The sequence below is a fragment of the Lissotriton helveticus genome, chromosome 10, assembly GCF_964261635.1.
Source record: "Lissotriton helveticus chromosome 10, aLisHel1.1, whole genome shotgun sequence".
Classification (NCBI taxonomy): domain Eukaryota; kingdom Metazoa; phylum Chordata; class Amphibia; order Caudata; family Salamandridae; genus Lissotriton; species Lissotriton helveticus.
The window spans coordinates 1,131,895,510-1,131,917,077 of record NC_136071.1 but is presented as its reverse complement, the minus strand read 5'-3'; the positions used below and the strand labels follow the sequence as shown (position 1 = coordinate 1,131,917,077).

At 44.0% G+C, this 21,568-nt stretch overlaps 1 protein-coding gene across 2 annotated transcripts in view; it reads right to left on the bottom strand.

Moving 5' to 3' along the window:
• OSBPL10 (oxysterol binding protein like 10) overlaps positions 1-21,568 on the bottom strand; it is a 784,850-nt gene that overhangs the window by 146,220 nt on the left and 617,062 nt on the right. The gene's annotated exons all lie outside the window — the stretch shown is intronic.

The following is a 21,568-nucleotide window of genomic DNA, read 5'->3' as shown; positions in this document are numbered from 1 at the left end:
ATGTACCGCCTTTGGGGGCTGGGGAAATCTACTTAATGTGCCTGACCCAACAAGGGGACTTCACAACATTATGATGCTTCTTGTGCTAGCCTGGATCCACCCGGGTCACCTTCAACTATGAGTGGACCATGACGCTTTGTAAAACAAATTATTCTGACTGGAGATACTGCTCGATGATGAGGTATTTTATAGGGCTGAGAATTAATATGCTACAGGTGAAATGTACTAGAGATGCTGGTACACATAGGCCCCCTAGGACACTCATGCAGTAGTGCTTAATATTTATTCTCTACTTTTGAGGGAGCTCGTCTTCCACTCAAATGGGCCCTGTGCACCTCACTAGATGTTGGCCCTCTTCCCAGGAGTCCAGTACACATCTCAGGAAGGCATGCATAACGTGTAATGCTTTGCACTTTCCCACCTGAACTATCCAGCACAGAAGCAGGAAACTCTAGAGTAAAACAGAAGCTCCAGAAACGAAGAAAGATGAGTGCTGGAAATCCTAAAAAAGACAACACTATTCAATCAATCCATCTCAGTGGCAACATCCAAAATCTGTATTAGCAAAATCCGTGTATCTCATTTAATACAGAAATGAATGAATTATTATTCAAACAATAGCTGCAATTCGGTGAAGCACTACTTTATGTTTGACTGTATTACAAGCACTACAAGGCAACACAACTATCAGTAGTAAACGATTGATATTTGCCTCACAGAAAGACCTTGATCCGACAATAGGCCATTATCCGCTATCAATGAGGGGTTACTCACATGCACTATACACAGACAAGTGACACTCACCAGTACCCACAGCAATGCCGACAGTGATAAAGTCATGGCAAGCTGCTTCTAATCAAATGGGCTAGAATAATAAATTACCACAATTGAAGCCACTATGGTACTTGCCATGGTCTTACAGGGCTTTGGAAGTGGGATGGAAATTGAATCTCGACTCTGGATGACATGAAAGCAAACCTGTAGAAAAGCTACTATTGAAATTTGAACTAGACACAACACAAACATTTACCTATCTGCAACTAAATCACACAGTGAGCCAATATGTACGACTGGATCTTTGATTGTTGACTTGGATACCTGATGAACGATTGTCGAGAAACGCAATATATTTGATACATAACACACCGCTTTAGAAAACAATCCAGAGAATGGGAATTTAAAAACTGGATGAGAACAAGAGTATAGAGCATATAGGATCAGTAATAGGAAGAAGCAGCGCTGCACCCGAGAAAGGTCGCTGAATGATCAGGTTAAGAATTGTACAATTAAGGATGCTCCATAGAATAAATTACACAACAGGACATCTCCTTAGATTTGGGAATAGGTGATGGGAAACTTGCATCGGATGCTGGGGGCACTTCGGAACTGTTTATAACCACTGGCCTTGTGGCTACTACACAGCCCAGACATGCGGATGTCACCAAACCCTTAGGGTTAGGGAATGGTGTAGAAATATGGATAGGATAGAAGCATGGAAGTGGAAAAGGTAAAATACATCAGCAGAGACTGGCCTAAGGAAAATTGATAAGGTGTTGGCATCATGGTAGAAGTTTCATAATCTATAGTGAGAGACTAAAATATTGCAGTGTGGCACTAGGCTGGCCCACAACACTGGATTCTGCCACCAAGGTGTGTTTTGGAAACCTACATATGATGCTCAGAAGGCAAAGTTAGACCGACATTTATTCTGTGTATTAGTTGATATTATGAAAATAGGAAAACCAGTAAAATAAATGGCTAAAAAAATGCACTTTTACACGTTAGCCAATGCTAACTTCTGATACCTATAGTCCTCGCTTACAACTTAACTGTCATTGCAATGTAAATTATGACTCAAATTTTAAGAATATGAATTAATACAATCCCCGCATATGGGAAGACCCCCTTTATTGGCATCAATGACACTATGGTGCATTTAAACATACACATTTAAAGATGGCCATCACAGATGTGCAGACATCCACCGTGGCCATCTTTAAATGGGTTTGTTCAAAGAGCACCAATGAATTCAAAGATGGCCACCGTGGATGTGCGCGCATCCATGGTGTTCCTCTTCTAATGCGGTGGTAATATCTATACAACCCAAATGAAAAATAGCCACACTGGATGTGTGTGCAGTGACAGCAGCTAATCTTACACAAAAAAAAGCATTGGCAAAGCTCATAGTTTTCACTGCCGCAACCTATTGGCTTTCTCATTGGTTGATTTTTGTTGGAGGAAATCAAAGGTTCAGGAGATTGCATTTCAAGTGCAGACTGTCAACGGGGGGTCATTCATACTCTTGCAGAACAATTGGGTTTGGTAAAAGCCTTGTCCTATGACACCTGCAGCCTCCAAACCTCTCCTGCAGTCACTCAGGACCACAAGAGCAGCTGGAAGTACATAAAGAGCATGGGGGGATGGAAAGGCCTTGGTGGTGCCTTTGTTCTCAAGCTGAGCCCAGTCTGTGGTGGCCTTTAACACCCTGCACCTGCAGCACTTCTACAGAATGCACCCTACCTTGAACAGGTGCGACACTTGTTGAAGATGCAGCACTGAGAGAGCAGCCAATAATTGGCCGCTTTGCGTTTCAAACCTATCCATGGGCGCTGATTCCTTCTGCAAAAAACTGTTTTCAAACAATACTCATCTACTAATGCTTAATGGTAAAAGAAGAAGATGTTTGTACTATATAGGGCTCCCCACCCATTTGCCACTAGAAAACTATTTTCTAAAGTAGAGATGGTTCCCGCAGATATGTCAGAAGCTGTTTATTTTGGAGGGGCTACAGATCAGCGTGGTGATTTGGGGGGTTTAATTCCATAGCTCCCTCTTCTAAATCAGACCCCAAGTCTCTTTAAAACATATAGCTCTGATCCTACAGTGAATTTATTACGCGTAGTTGCCAGGTCATGCTTCACCTGTGTTCCACTCCCTCTACCACCTCCTGGAGTCAGCTGCGACTGCTCCCTATCAGTACCGTTGAGGAGTCAGGAGCACAAAGACGGCAACTTGGGGAGAGGAGCTGGCCTAACGGCTAGAGCGGTCAACCTCAAATCTGGGGAACCGGGTTCGAGTCTCTGCAAGAATGCACAACATCCTGTGATTCTGGGAAAATCACTTAATCTCCCCGTGCCCCTAACAAAAATTAATGTGTCTTCATGGTATGCAAATGGTGCTCATGTAAAGCGCTCTGATACCCGATACCTTCAAGTCAAGTTTGCGCTATATAAAACTCTGGGGAAAAACTTGATTTTGAAATTGGAATCAAACAGCATCTTTAGATCATGGGACAATAATGAGAATAAACAGTGTCTATCAGGGATGCTGCAGAGAGACCACCCACTGCTCCTGGACCAAGAGCAAATGGCTTACAATCTGCTTCCACCTTTATTCTCTTGACTGCAAACAATGGGAGGGCTTAGAAACATGCACGATGCAGGCACTTTGTGATTTAAAAAAAAGACATCTTGCATAATGGCCCAGTGGGTCATTCACTGGGGTGGGCAGACATCACCACTCGATGAGAAAAGCTTTAAGGCATGGGAAAAGTGAACAGTTACCCTGGGCCTCCACCTTTCAAGGGGCCCCAGGGAAAGTGAGCTTTTTCTCGCTCTCACTTCTGTCTGTTTCTCTATCTCAATGCTTAACATATAATTGAATATTATTTGGCATCATGGGACTTGAATTAGCAAAAAATGAGCAAGAAAATTAATTCAAAGTTGTTTTCAATTGGGTTCCCCAAAATAATTATTACCTGGGGACCCCATAAACCTAAATCACACTGTCAGATGTGCTCTAGTGGGAACGTCTCAGCCAAGGATTTAGGTGCGAAATATTCTAGCTTTCTGGTTGCAAAAAGCGGTCACAAATTCCGCACTTGACTGTTTGCCACCAATATTTTATTTTGTGAACCAACCTATGTACCTGTAGGTCAGTTAGTAAAATAAGAAATCAGGGAAGGATGCAGAATGAACTGCGTAATTAATATTCACTAGGCAGGTCGCAATTTGTGGCCCCCTGTGATTGGCTACAATGACAGGGATGCTGCTCAGCAAAGGACAGCAGATCACCATCCCTTTCATTGCATTTCAAAATGGAAAACATTTCTTCTTACCTAGCACGATTTCCTTATAGCAAACAGGACTGATTTAAAAAATAAAATAAAAATAAAAAAACCTTTCGATTTTGAAAAACTTTAGTGAAAAATGGCAGTGGTTCTCTGGACCACTGCCGACTCCCCTTCGAAGTTGCGACCTCGATTTCCAAGGGGAAAGAGTTGAAAGGTTATTCCTTACCCTTTGCAAATCAGTTACCAACTCAATTTGTGAGTCGGAAACTGATCAATGGTTTGTGAACCGAATTATGGTTGAAAATCAGTGATTTACACATTACCAATTCGCAAGTCCCAAAACACACCCCTTCCAAATTGCAAATGGGTAATCATTTCTAAATATATTTTAAAACTCGGAAACATATTTCTAAATTGCAAAACATGTTTGAAACATAAGAAAAAGCAATTACAAACCCTGTAATTTAGAGATTTGCGACCACTAAGTCACTCAGAACATCTGTCCCCCTATGACCCAACATCTAATCCCAGCTTTGCCACTTTACCAAATTATGCTGGTAATAAACACTGGATTAGAAAATGATTCGAAGGGGAGGACTACACACACCAGATAATGTACCGTGAAGAAACGTAAAATAAATCTGTGCATCACTCTATGGGCCAGATGCATGAAGCACTAGTTCCAAAATAAGGTAGGCTATTTGCGGCCAGTGTGGTATTTTGTGAGCCAACCGAAGCACTAATAGGTCAGTTCACAAAATATCAAATTGTAGTGGCTCGCAATTAGACCTAGCTCATTAATATTGACTAGGTAGGTCCCAAATTGAGCCCCACTAAAATTCTAACCCATCACAGGGATGGTAGCCTGCTGGTGTCAGCAGACCACCATGTCTAGAAATTCTTTGAATTAAGCAAACTATTTTATTTATTTTTTATAGATAAAGCCTATTTTCCTTAAAGGAATATGGGATGCGTTATAAAAGAAATGAAAAGTTTAAGTACATTTTTTAAGAGCAGTTAGTGTCCCACTGGAACACTGCCTACTCTTAAAAAATATTTTTGTCAACATAATCAAAGGGGAAAGGGCCCTTTGCAAAGGCTGCCTGGGCACCTTTCTGTTACTTATTGGTTGCCTATTACTTTATTTGGGTGTTAAACGGGTACCAATCAGGTGCAACCAATGCCCAGACAGTGTTAACAAGTTTAAAAAAGAGAAACTAATGAAGTAATACCACTGCTTTAATTTGAGCAGGTGGTTTCCAGTGCTCAGTACCTGCATTTAATTGTCAGCACCAGTACCCATGACAGTCCCCCACATGGTGGCGCTGTCTGTCTAATTTTGAAAGATTCAAAAAAGGGGGTGGTGATGAACAGAGTGTCTGAATTAAGCAGACCACTCTTACCCAGTCCAAAGATCAGGGCTTGATCCATCACCGTTATTTAGCTCACTGTCCCATCCCAGCTCAGAACCTGGCTATATGCAAATTAGTCTGTCCCTGGCCCAGTGCATCATGGGAACAGGGCAGACCAAACTACCAAGCCAATTCTTCACCAGAAAGGAGACAAGCTTCCGGGGACCGGTTTCTGCCATTTCAGGCGTCGTCGGCCCGGCTTGCTTGAATCCTGATGGAGCAGTGAGCAAGGGACTCATGTCTGAGTATACCCTTCCACGCTTATGGTGGACAAAATGATTCAAAAAAGGGGGTGGTGATGAACAGAGTGTCTGAATTAAGCAGACCACTCTTACCCAGTCCAAAGATCAGGGCTTGATCCATCACCGTTATTTAGCTCACTGTCCCATCCCAGCTCAGAACCTGGCTATATGCAAATTAGTCTGTCCCTGGCCCAGTGCATCATGGGAACAGGGCAGACCAAACTACCAAGCCAATTCTTCACCAGAAAGGAGACAAGCTTCCGGGGACCGGTTTCTGCCATTTCAGGCGTCGTCGGCCCGGCTTGCTTGAATCCTGATGGAGCAGTGAGCAAGGGACTCATGTCTGAGTATACCCTTCCACGCTTATGGTGGACAAAATGATTCAAAAAAGGGGGTGGTGATGAACAGAGTGTCTGAATTAAGCAGACCACTCTTACCCAGTCCAAAGATCAGGGCTTGATCCATCACCGTTATTTAGCTCACTGTCCCATCCCAGCTCAGAACCTGGCTATATGCAAATTAGTCTGTCCCTGGCCCAGTGCCTTGCTCACTGCACCATCAGGATTCAAGCAAGCCGGGCCGAAGACGGCTGTAATGCCAGAAACCGGTCCCCGGAAGCTTGTTTCCTTTCCAGTAAAGAATTGGCTTGGTAGTTTGGTCTGCCCTGTTCCCATGATGCACTGGGCCAGGGACAGACTAATTTGCATGTAGCCAGGTTCTGAACTGGGATGGTGCAGTGAGCTAAAAAACGGTGATGGATCAAGCCCTGATCTTTTGACTGGGTTGGAGTGTTCTGCTTAATTCAGATACTCTGTCCATCACCACCCCCTTTTATGAATCGTTTTGGCCACCACAAGTGTGGTAGGGTATACTCAGATGTGAGTCCCTTGCTCACTGCACCATCAGGATTCAAGCAAGCCGGGCCGAAGACGGCTGTAATGCCAGAAACCGGTCCCCGGAAGCTTGTTTCCTTTCCAGTAAAGAATTGGCTTGGTAGTTTGGTCTGCCCTGTTCCCATGATGCACTGGACCAGGGACAGACTAATTTGCATGTAGCCAGGTTCTGAACTGGGATGGTGCAGTGAGCTAAAAAACGGTGATGGATCAAGCCCTGATCTTTTGACTGGGTTGGAGTGTTCTGCTTAATTCAGATACTCTGTCCATCACCACCCCCTTTTATGAATCGTTTTGGCCACCACAAGTGTGGTAGGGTATACTCAGATGTGAGTCCCTTGCTCACTGCACCATCAGGATTCAAGCAAGCCGGGACGAAGACGGCTGTAATGCCAGAAACCGGTCCCCGGAAGCTTGTTTCCTTTCCAGTAAAGAATTGGCTTGGTAGTTTGGTCTGCCCTGTTCCCATGATGCACTGGGCCAGGGACAGACTAATTTGCATGTAGCCAGGTTCTGAACTGGGATGGTGCAGTGAGCTAAAAAACGGTGATGGATCAAGCCCTGATCTTTTGACTGGGTTGGAGTGTTCTGCTTAATTCAGATACTCTGTCCATCACCACCCCCTTTTATGAATCGTTTTGGCCACCACAAGTGTGGTAGGGTATACTCAGATGTGAGTCCCTTGCTCACTGCACCATCAGGATTCAAGCAAGCCGGGCCGAAGACGGCTGTAATGCCAGAAACCGGTCCCCGGAAGCTTGTTTCCTTTCCAGTAAAGAATTGGCTTGGTAGTTTGGTCTGCCCTGTTCCCATGATGCACTGGGCCAGGGACAGACTAATTTGCATGTAGCCAGGTTCTGAACTGGGATGGTGCAGTGAGCTAAAAAACGGTGATGGATCAAGCCCTGATCTTTTGACTGGGTTGGAGTGTTCTGCTTAATTCAGATACTCTGTCCATCACCACCCCCTTTTATGAATAATTTTGAAAGAAGCACAACAACAGTTGTTCAATAATTATTTATGCATTAAACATGACTAATACTAGCCACTCAAACCATTCTTATAGCTTTGGGCGGCCTGGATTAGCCCAAATTGTCATCCTTGTATATAAGTGTCAGGGTTAGTAGTCGTTATTGCCAGCGCGGTCAGGGGCAATGGGTAAAGCAAGCTGCAGTCACCTCCTGACAAAGGTCCTGTCACTTTTTTTTGTTTTTTGTTTTTACAAATTAAGCACTGACTGCAATACTATCACAAAATGTGCTACATTACGCCACATCATTTTCCTTTTCATGCCTCAAAATGTGTCCCTCCCCTGCCGCATAATTCCAGAGGTCCTGAATATAATACACATCCACACCCAAATGGTGTGATTTGGCAGTGTCCGGTTAGTCAGAGTATATGTGCGAGTGTCTTCGTATGATCAATGTGCTGTGTCATGTCACATTGCCCTTCTAGCCCCCCCTTTACTAATCAATGTTGCTGAGCAGCTGTATTGGTGGGGGCCAAGGCCTTGTCAGTTCACTCCACTCCTGCAATGCACCTCATTGGCTTATTTCCATCTTTTAAAGTCCCAATACATTGGCAGAGACAGCACAAGCACAGAGAGGGCTGGAGTCAGCAGTACCTGCACAGAGAAGCCTTGAGGCATAAAACAAATCTGTCAGTACCTTGGTTCTCTGCTGGTGCATACATCTTTTATATGGGAGTGATTGAAAACCCTTTAAAGGTAACTGTCAGATTTATAGCAAGACTTTAGTGCAGTAACATTCATTTTGAGCGCATTCTTTATAATCAAAACATAAAAACAGACAGACGTAAAAACATAGGCCTGTCTCTTTTTTTCTGATGGCAGGGCAGATGGCGAGGGCCCTTCGTGGAGCAACCAACCGCTTAAAATAGACACGTGTCGGCTGCCAAGGAAACAGTGCATAGAAACGCAGGCTCCGACAGCAGTTACCGGCCAGGAGGCCCGGCCAGCCATTACTCACTCTTAAAAGTACACACCACACCTCCTCTCCAGATCCTCCCAACTTTACATCTTCTGTACTGCTCCCCTGTGGATTCTTTGAGCTTGGTAGCATTTCAATCTCCATTATCACTCACTTGGAGGCAACAGCACACACTCCCAAGTCACCAAAATCAGGACATTCACAAGGAGAGGGAAGATAACACAACATAACATGTGCATTTGTATAGCGCACGTTCACCCAGAAGGGTGTCTTGGCGCTGAATAACAGATGTTTATTGTTACCCAACGCAATGATACTCATTTTATCGACCTCAGAAGGATGAAAGGCTGGGTGGGCCCGCTGGGATTTGAAACCTGTGACCAAGAGGCCAAACCCTACAGTAGACGCATTAGTCCATTAAGCCACCAGACCCGGCCAGATGGGGATCTTTTCCCCAGACCCTCACACATTTTGAGGCCCCGTTCCCATGCAACATATTTTTTAATAGTAAAACAGAAACCGGACTTAATATTGCCTAAACCGGCTAATGCAGCAACACCACCAGATGGCAGCAAATATGGTGTTTTCCCAAGAGAACCTCTGTTACTAATTACCAGCTCTTTTGTGGAACAGAAATCTAAGAGAGGCCCCGCAAAAGTACTGACCAAAGCTTCTGATGTGCCTCAAAACGTAGCTCTCTACAACATGGCACCAAAGAACCGCGCCAAGGCATATCTATCAAGCATAAGTGCCCCACCAAAGTGTGCAGCGGGCATTTGCACAGCAGGTATCCACCAATAGTGTGGCCCCCACGCTCTGAACAGCCCTTGACGGATATCTAATATGCATGGTTGGGAGAGTATACAAGCAAGTAAAGAGGCCCGACCCCCAAAATAAAAGGGTCTCCTATTATTGAATTAGTGCAAATCTAGACAGTTTTGAACTTTTAAAGACAAGCCTTATGGGTATTTTGCAAAGCGTGGACGACTGCATGCATCTGTGCTTACTACAGGCAATGTTTGTTCTAATTAACTGTGAAATCAACAGTAAAACAAAAAAACACCCACCAGACCACAAAACAGGGCCAGAAAGACCTAAAAAGTAGCCCATACACTGACTTGTCAAACCAGCCCACCAAGCACGGTCTGGTTGGCCCTATATGCCAGCCCCACTCTACAACCCCAAATAATTAGGATCACGGCATGAAGGACCACAAGGACCCTACTCTCACGCGCATCAACCGTAGAAACAAAAATTCTATAGCGCACAGACACCGGGCGCAGTAGCGCCAGGCGCTATTTTGCAGAAGTAGTGAACGGAGGCAGAGGGCAGCCTGGGTACCGGGCAAAGGGGGGTGCACAGCGGACTCACGGTAGGCGGCGGCGTCTGCCGGGGGGGTCTCAGCTTCCTCCGGAAAGCCCTCATTCAGGCGCAGGCGCTGCCCCGGGAGCGGTGCGGGGGCCGCTGCTGCGGGCGCTGGGTACCGGCGGCCGGCGCGCGGGAGATGGCATTAGCGGTGCCATGGAGGAGGCAGCGCCCTCCCCTCAGCACCACTCCCCTCTCTCTATTAATTGGTGAAGTGGAGAAAGTGCGGTGCGCCGTCAGAGCCTCGAACAGCCGCCGCCTGCATGTTTGCGGGGCTCGTGACTGGGATCAGTCGGCTTAGCAGCAATTAAGAGCCTCGGCTGCCGTCCGTCCGTCAAGCGGCTTTCAGCCGTCGTGGGCACGGACCGAGCACGGGAGGATGGCGAGCCCCGCGGGCGGGCGGGCAGGGAAAGTGGGCCAAGGCGCAGAGCCGGCCTCCTGCGGGGCAGGGTCATGCTTGGGCTTGTAGCTCCGGGCAGGCACTGGCCCTGTGCCCATCACGAGGGCCCGCCATTGTTACCTGTTCTTTGCTGTATTATGCTGAGAAGAAGTAAGCCCGGGCAGCAATGCACGCTCTGTTTCCTCCACGCATTGTTTCTACCATTATTTAATAACATTAATTGACTGAGTTTTGCTGCTCACTTGGGCTAGCAAATACCTAAGCCGGGATACTCACCTAAGATAACATGCAGGTATCCTCAACATTCACCCAGTGTGACAGACAGGGGCCTGCGAGCATGCACCTTGCTTGGCTGGTTAGTAGCCTTTAACATTTACCCCCCTTGACCGACTAGTAGCCTTTAACATTTACCTCCCTTGACTTACTAGCAGCCTTTAACATTTACCTCCCTTGACTGACTAGCAGCCTTTAACATTTGCCTCCCTTGACTTACTAGCAGCCTTTAACATTTACCTCCCTTGACTGACTAGCAGCCTTTAACATTTGCCTCCCTTGACTTACTAGCAGCCTTTAACATTTACCTCCCTTGACTAACTAGCAGCCTTTAACATTTACCTCCATTGACTGACTGGTAGCCGTTAACATTTACCTCCCTTCACTTACTAGCAACCTTTAACATTTACCTTCCATGACTTACTTGCAGCCTTTAACATTAAACTCTATTGACTGACTTGTAACCTTTAATATTTACCTCCCTTCGCTTACTAGCAGCCTCTAACATTTACCTCCTTTGACTGACTTGCAACCTTTAACATTTACCTCCCTTGACTGACTAGGAACCTTTAACATGCACCTTCCTTGACTTACTATCAGCTTTTAACATTTACCTCTCTTTACTGACTAGCAACCTTTAACATTCACCTTGGTTGACTGACTAGTAACCTTTAACTTGCACTTTGCTTGACTGACTAGTATCCTGGAACATTCTCCTAGGTAACCTTAAACCTTCCCACATTTTTGCCGCAATCAGACTAGTCTCCTCGAACATCCACGTAGTTTACAAGTCTAAGAGCCTCACACATTCACCCAGTTGACTGAAGTGTCATCTTAAGGATTTAGGGGGCCCAGGCAAGACATATTTAGGGGTCCTCTGTACAGAACAGATTTCAATTTCATTACCCGTTTCTGGCTTATTCAAGCCTGCATGTTGCTAAATATTAAAGAAATGATAATTTAAACTTCATCAACAGGTCACACACACAAACCGTTGAAATATGTCTTGCCTGGGTCCCCAAAAATACTTAAGATGACCCGGGATAGAAAGGGCGAGTCAGGGGTAGCGGCAGGCAGAACCTGACCAGGAAAGTGGGGAGGAGTCAAAGGGGAACGGCTCCCAACAAGAAGGAACAGGAACAGCGGCCGAGCCATCTCTGAAGGATATATTAAGCTCAATCAGTCAATTCCATAAAGATGTTAAATTGGATAGCCACAAGAATCACATTGCCATACAAAAACTACAAGGTGCAATTTATAAAGTGGGCAGCACTTGTCTGGAGATATCAGAAAGGATGGTGTCAGTAGAAACACGAACTGACCATCTAGAGAAGGATGTCACATGTCTTCAAAACCAAGAAAAAATTCAAGAAGGAATTATAAAGGATCTACTGATAAAGGTCGAGGACCAGGAGAACAGAGCGAGGAGGAACAACCTGCGCTTCCTGGGGCTCCCGGAAGGCGTCGAGGGTAATGACCCAAGGGGATACGTGACTAAACTCCTTAAATCAGCCCTTCCCGAATTGCAAACATGGGAACTAGATAGAGAAGTTCAGCGAGCCCACCGCTTTCCCCTAACGCAACCTAAACGAACACAGAATCAACCTAAATATCCTAGGGCAATGCTAGTGTATTTTGGGAACTTTCTACTGCGGGAAACTATCTACGACCTTGCCCGACCTACAAGTAAGAGAGAATATAATGGCTCCATAATTTTTGTTAGACCAGACTTTGCCCACACGACCGTAGAAAGGAGGTGGAGAATGCGGCAGTTATTTACTCCCTTTGAACAAATTGGGGCAAAAGTATTCTTACAAAACCCTGCTCGATTGAAAATAATTTTTAGGGGAAACACCTGCAGCGTTACAAGTGAAATTCAAGCTGAAAATTATCTGAAAGAAATCACAGGGACTGTTAAAAGAAATACCTGAGAATGATCAAGTAATTGCAGATAAAACTTTTACCGCGATGGGGATCGGATCATAAGTACAATTTAAAGAACGTTATGGGGCTATAAAATAAAGAAGGAAAGAAAAAAAAAAAGAAAAAACACAAAGAAAAAGAATAAAGATGGGGAGAATATTATTAAGTATTTATCACATATGATGTAATATATGATAATCTGTGTAACTGAAGAAAAACACTTGTTTTTGTAAATTTGTTCCCTACTCAGCTCCAATACTCACGCAGGGTCGGGGAGGGGGGGTGCACTGAGGGGCACTAATCAGGCGGACACACACACCTGGATCTCACTGGACCCAGGACGCCTCAATGGGTGGTAAGGGGGGGAGGAGGGCTGCAGGGGGGGGGAACAGGACCCATTATTTCTACAAAGGACACATGAATTTTATAGAGAGTAGCAAGAAGGAAAAACCTAGAATAATAGGGTGCTTTTGGAGATGGAATATAACTCAGCTAGAGGATACGAGAAATCTTGATGGCTAAGATCAGCATACTGTCAATGAATATTTGTGGCCTTAATGATTTAAAAAAGAGACAGAAAGTTGCGGAGGGACTTAAGGTATCTGGAGCAAACATTGTTTGTCTTCAGGAGACGCACATTGAAGGGTCTCAGCAATACCTACTAAAAACACTAGGATATCGAGTCATAGTATCCTCAACGCAAGGGACACGTACCAGGGGAGTTGCTATCCTAACAAAGGGTGGGGACTACAATTTCCAAGGGCTATAGCGGATACATTAGGACGATTTGCAATAGCAGAATGCCACTATAACAATGGGGAAGGCAAGTTAAAAATATGCACTATATATGGTAATGTTAGTGATGATCCGGATAATTTGAATAATGTCTCTAATGAATTAACACATTGGCCTCTTCCCTTGATTTAATGTGGAGATTTAAATATACATCTGCCTAGCGAATGGTCCATAGATCCAGGGTTTACATTTCAAGGAAGAAAGTGAAAAGTTTTCCAAGATTTAAAAGATATGTGTATGCTACATGGTTTAATTGACGGGTGGTCAATGAAACATCCAGGGGATCCTGGTTACACCTATTATTCACACCCACACTCAAGGCATGCAAGATTAGATTATATGTTATTGTCTAATTCCTTAAGAACAACATGTCAAATCGATAGACTACCTAGAATTTTATCAGACCATAACCCGCTGGAGCTTAGCCTCATGGTCGTCCCCGAGAGACGCAACATAAACACATGGACATTTGAAAGGGCATTATTGTACAATGATGCATATTGTCAACATACGAGAACCTGGATCTCAGCTTTTCTAGAGGATAACGTGAGATCTACCTCGATCAACATGGTGTGGGATGCATTGAAGGCCTGTGTCAGAGGTGAAACAATGAAATTCTCCTTTAAATATAACAAAGCAGAAAAACAAAAAATGACACTACTAGAACAAGATCTAAGACGAGCAGAGGAGGAATTGATTAAAGCGGTACAGGAAGGAAGGCCGACAGATAGCGAGGTATGCAGGGTAGCAATCGCTAAAAACTACATTTCTGAAGTATCAGTTGGAAGAGCAGTCGCTAGAGCTAGCATTCACAGGGAAAAAACATATGAGTTAAGTGAAAAAGTAGGACATCAATTAGCCATTAGAACTCGAGAAGAGATCTCATTTGCACTAATAAAAGAAATTAGAGATCCAGATTTGGGCTTAAGATGTGAACCCTCGGATATCAGAACGGCCTTCCAAGGGTTCTATAGGAAACTATATCATGAAGAAGTTACAGAATGTGGCGACCCCCAAATATATCTGGATCCATTCACTTCCGATTACCTGGGAACAGAAGATCAAGAGCTTTTAGATGGTCCAATTTCCTGGGAGGAAATATTACTAGCATTAAAATCCCTGGCTAACGGGAAAGCGGCGGGTATGGATGGGATTCCCACTGAATTTTATACTAAATTCGCTCCACAACTTAGAACTATCATGACAGCACTATTTCAGTATATTTTTCAGGGAGGGAACCCACCAAGGTCCTGGTCCCTGGCTAAAATAATTGTTTTTCCTAAAAAAAACAAGGATGTCAAGGAAATGGGCTCTTATCGTCCCATTACCTTGATCAATGTGTACTCGAAAATGTATTCAAAACTATTCGCATTACAGCTGGTACCCATTATACATAAAATAATTTCGGAACGACAACACAGGTTCGTTCCTGGACGATCAACAATCGATCACATACAAAGAGTTATTTCTCTTTTTGATTACATGGGAGTGACAGGAGACCCTATGGCGTTTATACTGCTAGACGCAGAGAAGGCGTTCGATAGGGTCTCCTGGAAATTCCTGTGGGCAGCCATGTCAAACTGTGGGATCGGAGAAAAATATATTACTGCAATCAAACGGCTTTATGTAAAACCTAGTGCCTATGTTTTGATTAATGGGGTACTTTCTGAAAGCTTTGCCATCACTAGGGGTACAAGACAAGGGTGTCCCTGCTCACCGCTCTTGTTTGCAATATATATTGACACATTATATATAGACTTGAAAACAATGCTTTAATCCTCCCAATCCAAGTACAAGATTTAGAAACAAAATGCCTGGCATATGCGGATGATATAGCCATTATAAAAGGAGACCCTAACAACGCCATAAAATGGATAGAAAAAGAAGCCCATGACTTTGGTAGAGTTTCAGGTTATAAACTGAACTCTAGCAAAACTCAGATAGTGCTCAATAATAAAATCACGATGAGGGATCCGAGGGTAACTGATAAGGCGACATATTTAGGGGTTAGTATTAGCGCTAAAATTGAAAATATCGTTGATGATAATATTGAGCCCCTCATACACCATACCAAGAAGGAATTGCTTCGGCTACATAATTTACATCTGACTATTGGGGGTAGACCTAATGTTGTAAAGATGCTATTTTTTCCTAAGTTTTTATATTTCTTCCGTTCAATATGTCTAGAATTTTCCCCACTAGTTTTTAAAAATATAGACACTATGTTTTCACGGTTTTTGTGGGGATATAATAGACCACGTAGAGCATTTAGATGGATCACCTTACCTAGAGAACGAGGTGGATGGTCACTCCCCAATTTTAGATTATATTATTGGGCTACAGTCCTAAAATATAGTGTAAGTCTATTAATCGACAACCCGGATGGCCGCAACATAACCACTCCTCAAGAACTGATCCTGGGGGATGGGAGCGCTGGCTGTCTGTGGCGACATGTAAATGATGACTATTTCAAAAAAGTGAAATTTAAGACCATTTCCAGTGTTGTTAAAGTATGGGGTAACGTTAAAAAACTAGTAGGCTTAGGTCGATATTCCTTCTACACCCCAGTGTCACAGAATATGGACCTCCCAGAAATATTCCGGGATGTTTGTATGCAGAGATGGACTGAATCAGGAGTTAGACAGCTCGGGTGTTTTTTTTCAGTAAACAGATTTAAATCATTTGATGAATTAAAATCAGATTATAGTATGACGAATAGGGATTTAAAAAAATTTCTTCAGGTAAGGGATTTTATATCAAAGAAAGCGGGTGGACGTATCGGATTTCAAACTTGCCTAATTATAGATAAACTGAGATTAGCAGAAACACCAAGAATTGGTGAAATATATGCAGGGCTGAATTTACTGTTACCAGATGATATGGACAAACACGGGGCGGCATGGCAGACTAGACTCCATGTGATTTCTCAAACAGCGCTCGACGCCTACGAAATGTCACGCACCTGCTTAATGTCGATGAAACTCCAGGCACAGTTCTATAAGACATTTTTTTCACTTTACTACACTCCTTACAAAATAGCAAAATGGGGGCCTGGGAAAGGTACAATCTTTCCACGATGCGCACACCCCGCGGCGGACTTAGTTCATATGTTCGCTTCATGCCCTATACTGGCAAAAGTATTAGCAGAAACTTCTGACTTTCTCTCTGTTATAGCACACTATAGGGTTTCCATTACAACTGAAGAAGTCATGTTGGGTACATCTAACACCACTCGACCAATACAAATACAAGGGCTGATTTTTTTAGCTATGGCCGTCTTCAGGCTATGCGTGGCATTAGCATGGATAGATCCAATACCACCGTCATTTTTAGAATGGAGAACAAGGCTGCTTGCGACCTGCAGCTTGGAGGTTGCAATCTATAGAAAAAAAGGGAGGGATAAGAGGAATAGGGGTATGAAGATTTGGTCACCACTGCTAGCTTGGATTCAAAAGGAATGATTGCAGGAAGAATAGTTATCAGCTGTTTAATACAAGTATGATATTGCTCTCCCTGTTTATTTGTTTTTTCTTTCTTAAAACTGATTATGCTCACGAACATTTTTTCCGTAATAAAAAATATGTGTACCTGTTCTTCGGGGGAGGGGAGGGGAGGGAGATGTGTGTAATAATTGTGAAACTCAAATAAACATTGTTTAAAAAAAAAACATTTACCTCCCATCACTTACTCGCAGCCTTTAACATTAAACTCTATTGACTGACTTGTAACCTTTAATATTTACCTCCCTTCGCTTACTAGCAGCCTCTAACATTTACCTCCTTTGACTGACTAGGAACCTTTAACATGCACCTTCCTTGACTTACTATCAGCTTTTGACATTTACCTCTCTTTACTGACTAGCAACCTTTAACATTCACCTTAGTTGACTGACTAGTAACCTTTAACTTGCACTTTGCTTGACTGACTAGTATCCTGGAACATTCTCCTAGGTAACCTTAAACCTTTCCACGTTTTTGCCGCAATCAGACTAGTCTCCTCGAACATCCACGTAGTTTACAAGTCTAAGAGCCTCACACATTCACCCAGTTGACTGAAGTGTCATCTTAAGGATTTAGGGGGCCCAGGCAAGACATACTTAGGGGTCCTCTGTACAGAACAGATTTCAATTTCATTACCCGTTTCTGGCTTATTCAAGCCTGCATGTTGCTAAATATTAAAGAAATGATAATTTAAACTTCATCAACAGGTCACACACACAAACCGTTGAAATATGTCTTGCCTGGGACCCCAAAAATACTTAAGATGACCCGGGATAGAAAGGGCGAGTCAGGGATAGCGGCAGGCAGAGAGGGGGAGAGGTTTAGCTAGAGAAATATAGAAACAGAGATAAAAAATAAAGCAGGTTCATTTTCCCATAAGGGACTTCAATGGTGGAGGTCCGGGGCAATTGCCCACTTTGCCCAGGCCCTAAAACATCTCTGGTTGACCAGGCTAGAATACTCAAACATTCACCTACTTTAGTAGCCCAGTATCCTTGAATAATTTACTAACTTACCGCCAGTTTTGCCTGATTGGGTGACAGGAGCAGGCAAACAGGCATTTCAGCAGCGGAGTCTTTATGGACTACTCGTCATTTGCTAGTCTGCCTGAGGTTCTGTAATTCTCAAGTCTGACTCCATTTTGTTCTGTGCCACCATTTTGTGTTGCCCTCACGTAGGCCTGTGAAGGTAGCCTGGTGAATAAAGTGGCCTGGCCTTCTTAGTTCATGTATACATTAACTAAGGTTTCTTTTTGACTCTGAAATGAACTGTAAGAAACTGACCTCTTCACCTGAAACTGACCTCGCAAAGCCAATTTCCCTGATCGATCTTTGTCTGAGATTGCCAATCAATGTTCAGGACATCGTTAACTTTTAGTTCCTTGCACATGCCTTATCTTGTTCATCATCTGTTACTGTTTCTTTTTATGTTTCTTCATTACATGGGTTATGCTTTCAATTATTGGTTTGTCCGGCTTTTGGAGGTTGAATTTGGGACATTCTTAATGATTAACTTTTGGGTTGGGATACTGTACATGTAATCATGCCATGCCCTGCAGTGCCATCTAAATCAGATTAACCTTTGTGAACTATGTAATTATAATGTTTTGCCCATATCCTGCTAAAACCCCAAAGGCTACTCACCTGCTGACCCTCCAGATTTTCCATTTGTTTAGGAATGTAATTGGTACAACTCCCTTACATGCCTGGGGCAGGATAAAGAGTATATAACACGTGAAGTAAGACCATTCTAACAGACTGCCTCATTCAGTTGCTAAGGCTTCTGTGTGACGTAGTCTCACTCATTTGAAGTTAATAAAAATGTACTTTTATATTCTAGGTTCTGTGTCAAGTTCTTTGTGAGTTTAAAAGGACTAAGTATCAGTGGAACCCCTGAAAAGTGGATTTTTGATTTCTACATGCCCCAGAAATTGATTGTAGAAAGCCTTGCCGAGATGGAGCAACTCGCCGTCGGTCAGGATCATTTCTATCACTTGTTGGACTTACATCCCTTGACCCACAGAAGCCGAATTAGTCGGGAAACGGGTACAACATTTCATCCAGAACTGCAAGTTACTCTGCAGGAACTAGACCTATCGGGGGCACACTCACAGGCATCACCGATAGAATTCGACATTGCTGTCCATTCACCAGAGGTGAGCCCGGCTGGGCTTGCTACAAGGCTGATCCCTACCCACCCCGCACAGTTCTGAAGAAGACCCGCATAGACGCCCCAAGTGCGCTACTAGAGGGTCGAAACGTTGACAAATACCCCAGTGGACCAATTCCTCAAGGATTCTGTACTAAATACTGACGCTTGTAGTGTACAGTTAACATTATTGATTATATGAACATTGGTCACACCCTCTTTTTTTCCCCCAACCCACCACCATTTGAAACTATCATTGTATATATTGTATATTGCACTTGCACCAATCGCACTGAGCACTCAATGTCACAAATGTCACCACCCGCTCACCATTGTACAGCAATTTTCAGCCTTTTTACTTCATGTATGTTTACATATGAAAGAATTTATAAATGAGTATACGTTATAAAATATCTTATGAATGCATAGATGGTTTGGATTCTCCTTTTCAACATTAAACTCATTTAAATTTTTCCAGTGAACAAATGAATGTTTAATGGTGTATATAACTATGAGATAAGTAAAGAAATATAGCTCACCCGAATGAACCAACTGTTTATAATAACGACTCAGGGGTAGCGGCAGGCAGAGAGGGAGAGAGGTTTAGCTAGAGAAATATAGAAACAGAGATCAAATATAAAGCAGGTTCATTTTCCCATAAGGGCCTTCAATGGTGGGGGTCCGGGGCAATTGCCCACTTTGCCCATACCTTAAAACATCTCTGGTTGACCAGCCTAGAATCCTCAAACATTCACCTACTGTAGAAGCCCAGTATCCTTGAATAAGTTACTAACCTACCGCCAGTATCGCCTGAGTGGGTGACAGGAGCAGGCAAACAGGCATTTCAGCAGCGGAGTCTGTATGGACTACTCATCATTTGCTAGTCTGCCTCGGCTGACATGATCGCTGCTGCATCTGGCCCACAAGATTGCTTTTCCGGGAGTTCTTGCCTTCTCCTCCCAGGCGTCTCCCGGCTGTTGTTCTGTGACCGCCCAACTGCTGGAATCCATTGCCTCAGCTGGCACTTCTCGGCGGTTGGGTGCAGGCACCACTGAGGAAGCCACATTCTCGCCAGGGCTGGCCTATCCTGTCGCCGAGGATCTAACCAGCCAGCGGGGTGAGAGAGGCAAGGCAGAGCTATCTCCTGAAGGCTGTATGGTGGCTGGGGAGAAAGCAGTGTGTTGCTTTCCCCCCTCCCTGTTTCTGGATGGAGCCGGGGGGAGCCTGGTGCTGTAGGGGTGGTGCAGCAGAACCAGTAGTTTATTCTATCTTGTCTGTCTCACGGTGAAGCAAGTGCTTCATTTGTGCCGGTGGTTTCCAGTGCTCGGCACCGGCAATTAATTGTCAACACCAACACTTATGGCTGTCTGCCACGTGGTGGTTCTGTTTGCCTGATTTAGAGAAGAGCACAATAACAGTTGTTTATTAATTCAAAATACATTACAAATTACCAATACCGTGTCCAAGCTATTCTTATGTCTTTGGGGCCTGGATCAGTCTGAATTGTCACGCTTGTAGGAGTGTGATTGTTAGAATTTCTGTTGATACTGTAGTTGACAGTGCTGGCAATGGGTGGTGTGAGCTGTGGTAGCCTCCTGACGAGGGCCCTGACATTTATTGTTATACAAATTAAGCACTGGATGAATCCTTCGCTGATTTGAATCCCAGCACCACCAGTCACATTTTTTTTTAAAGCAAAAGGGTCACCGGTGCCTTAGAGCTTCATATATTGGCCTCCCAAGCCCAAGGTTAAGAGATCAAAATGTCCTGTCCCCATGGTTATGTTTTTGGCTTGTGGGTCTCTTGGCCACAATAAGGATACTTGTAGCACATGATTACATATTTAAGTCTTAGTGTATGATGGACACGTGCCTGTTCTAATGTTCAACGAGTGGAAATTTTGAAAAGGACATTTTTTCAAACATTCTAGTGCTGTTGTGATAGGGTGGCCCATCTCTGGGGGCTTCCTATTGTACATATAATTTTTTTAAGACTCCTTAATTTTGGCAAGCTATGGTCTGTATTGTTTTAAGAAGCCTTAACCTGTGTTGCACACTGCCCCGGGGGACACGTTACCAGGCATTGTTTTACACCTGTAAGGCTCATCCAAAGCAAGTAAAGGTAGTCTGGGCACGGGATTCAAACATGGCGGTAGTAATGGGATGCTAGATTCCACTGGGTGAACTGTGATCTGTACTCCTCCCCTCTCAGCCCAGCTCCAGCAACCCTAGTCTAACCCAAAGCCAGTAACTAGTCTAGAACAAGCACCATTCACCACAGGGGGTCCAGAAGAGGCATTTCCACCTGTGTCTACGTGGGCAAAGAAGAGAGAACCCGTGGTAGTGAGGGTGGCAAGTGCCCGCACATCTATACCCCATAGCCTCAAGCCAGGGCATCACCTACCTCCCCAGGATGAGGTCATCACAGTGCAGGAGGGTGAGGAAAGACTATGACAAAGCCTTCCGGCTAATGACAGGTACCAATCACAATGTGTTTGGGGACCAAACTGAGTTTAATTTATGTTTGTGCGGTGTGATGCTAAGGAAAAGTGGTTTTCATGGGCACCTGTCTGCAGCCGTGGTTGGCGGGGGACCAT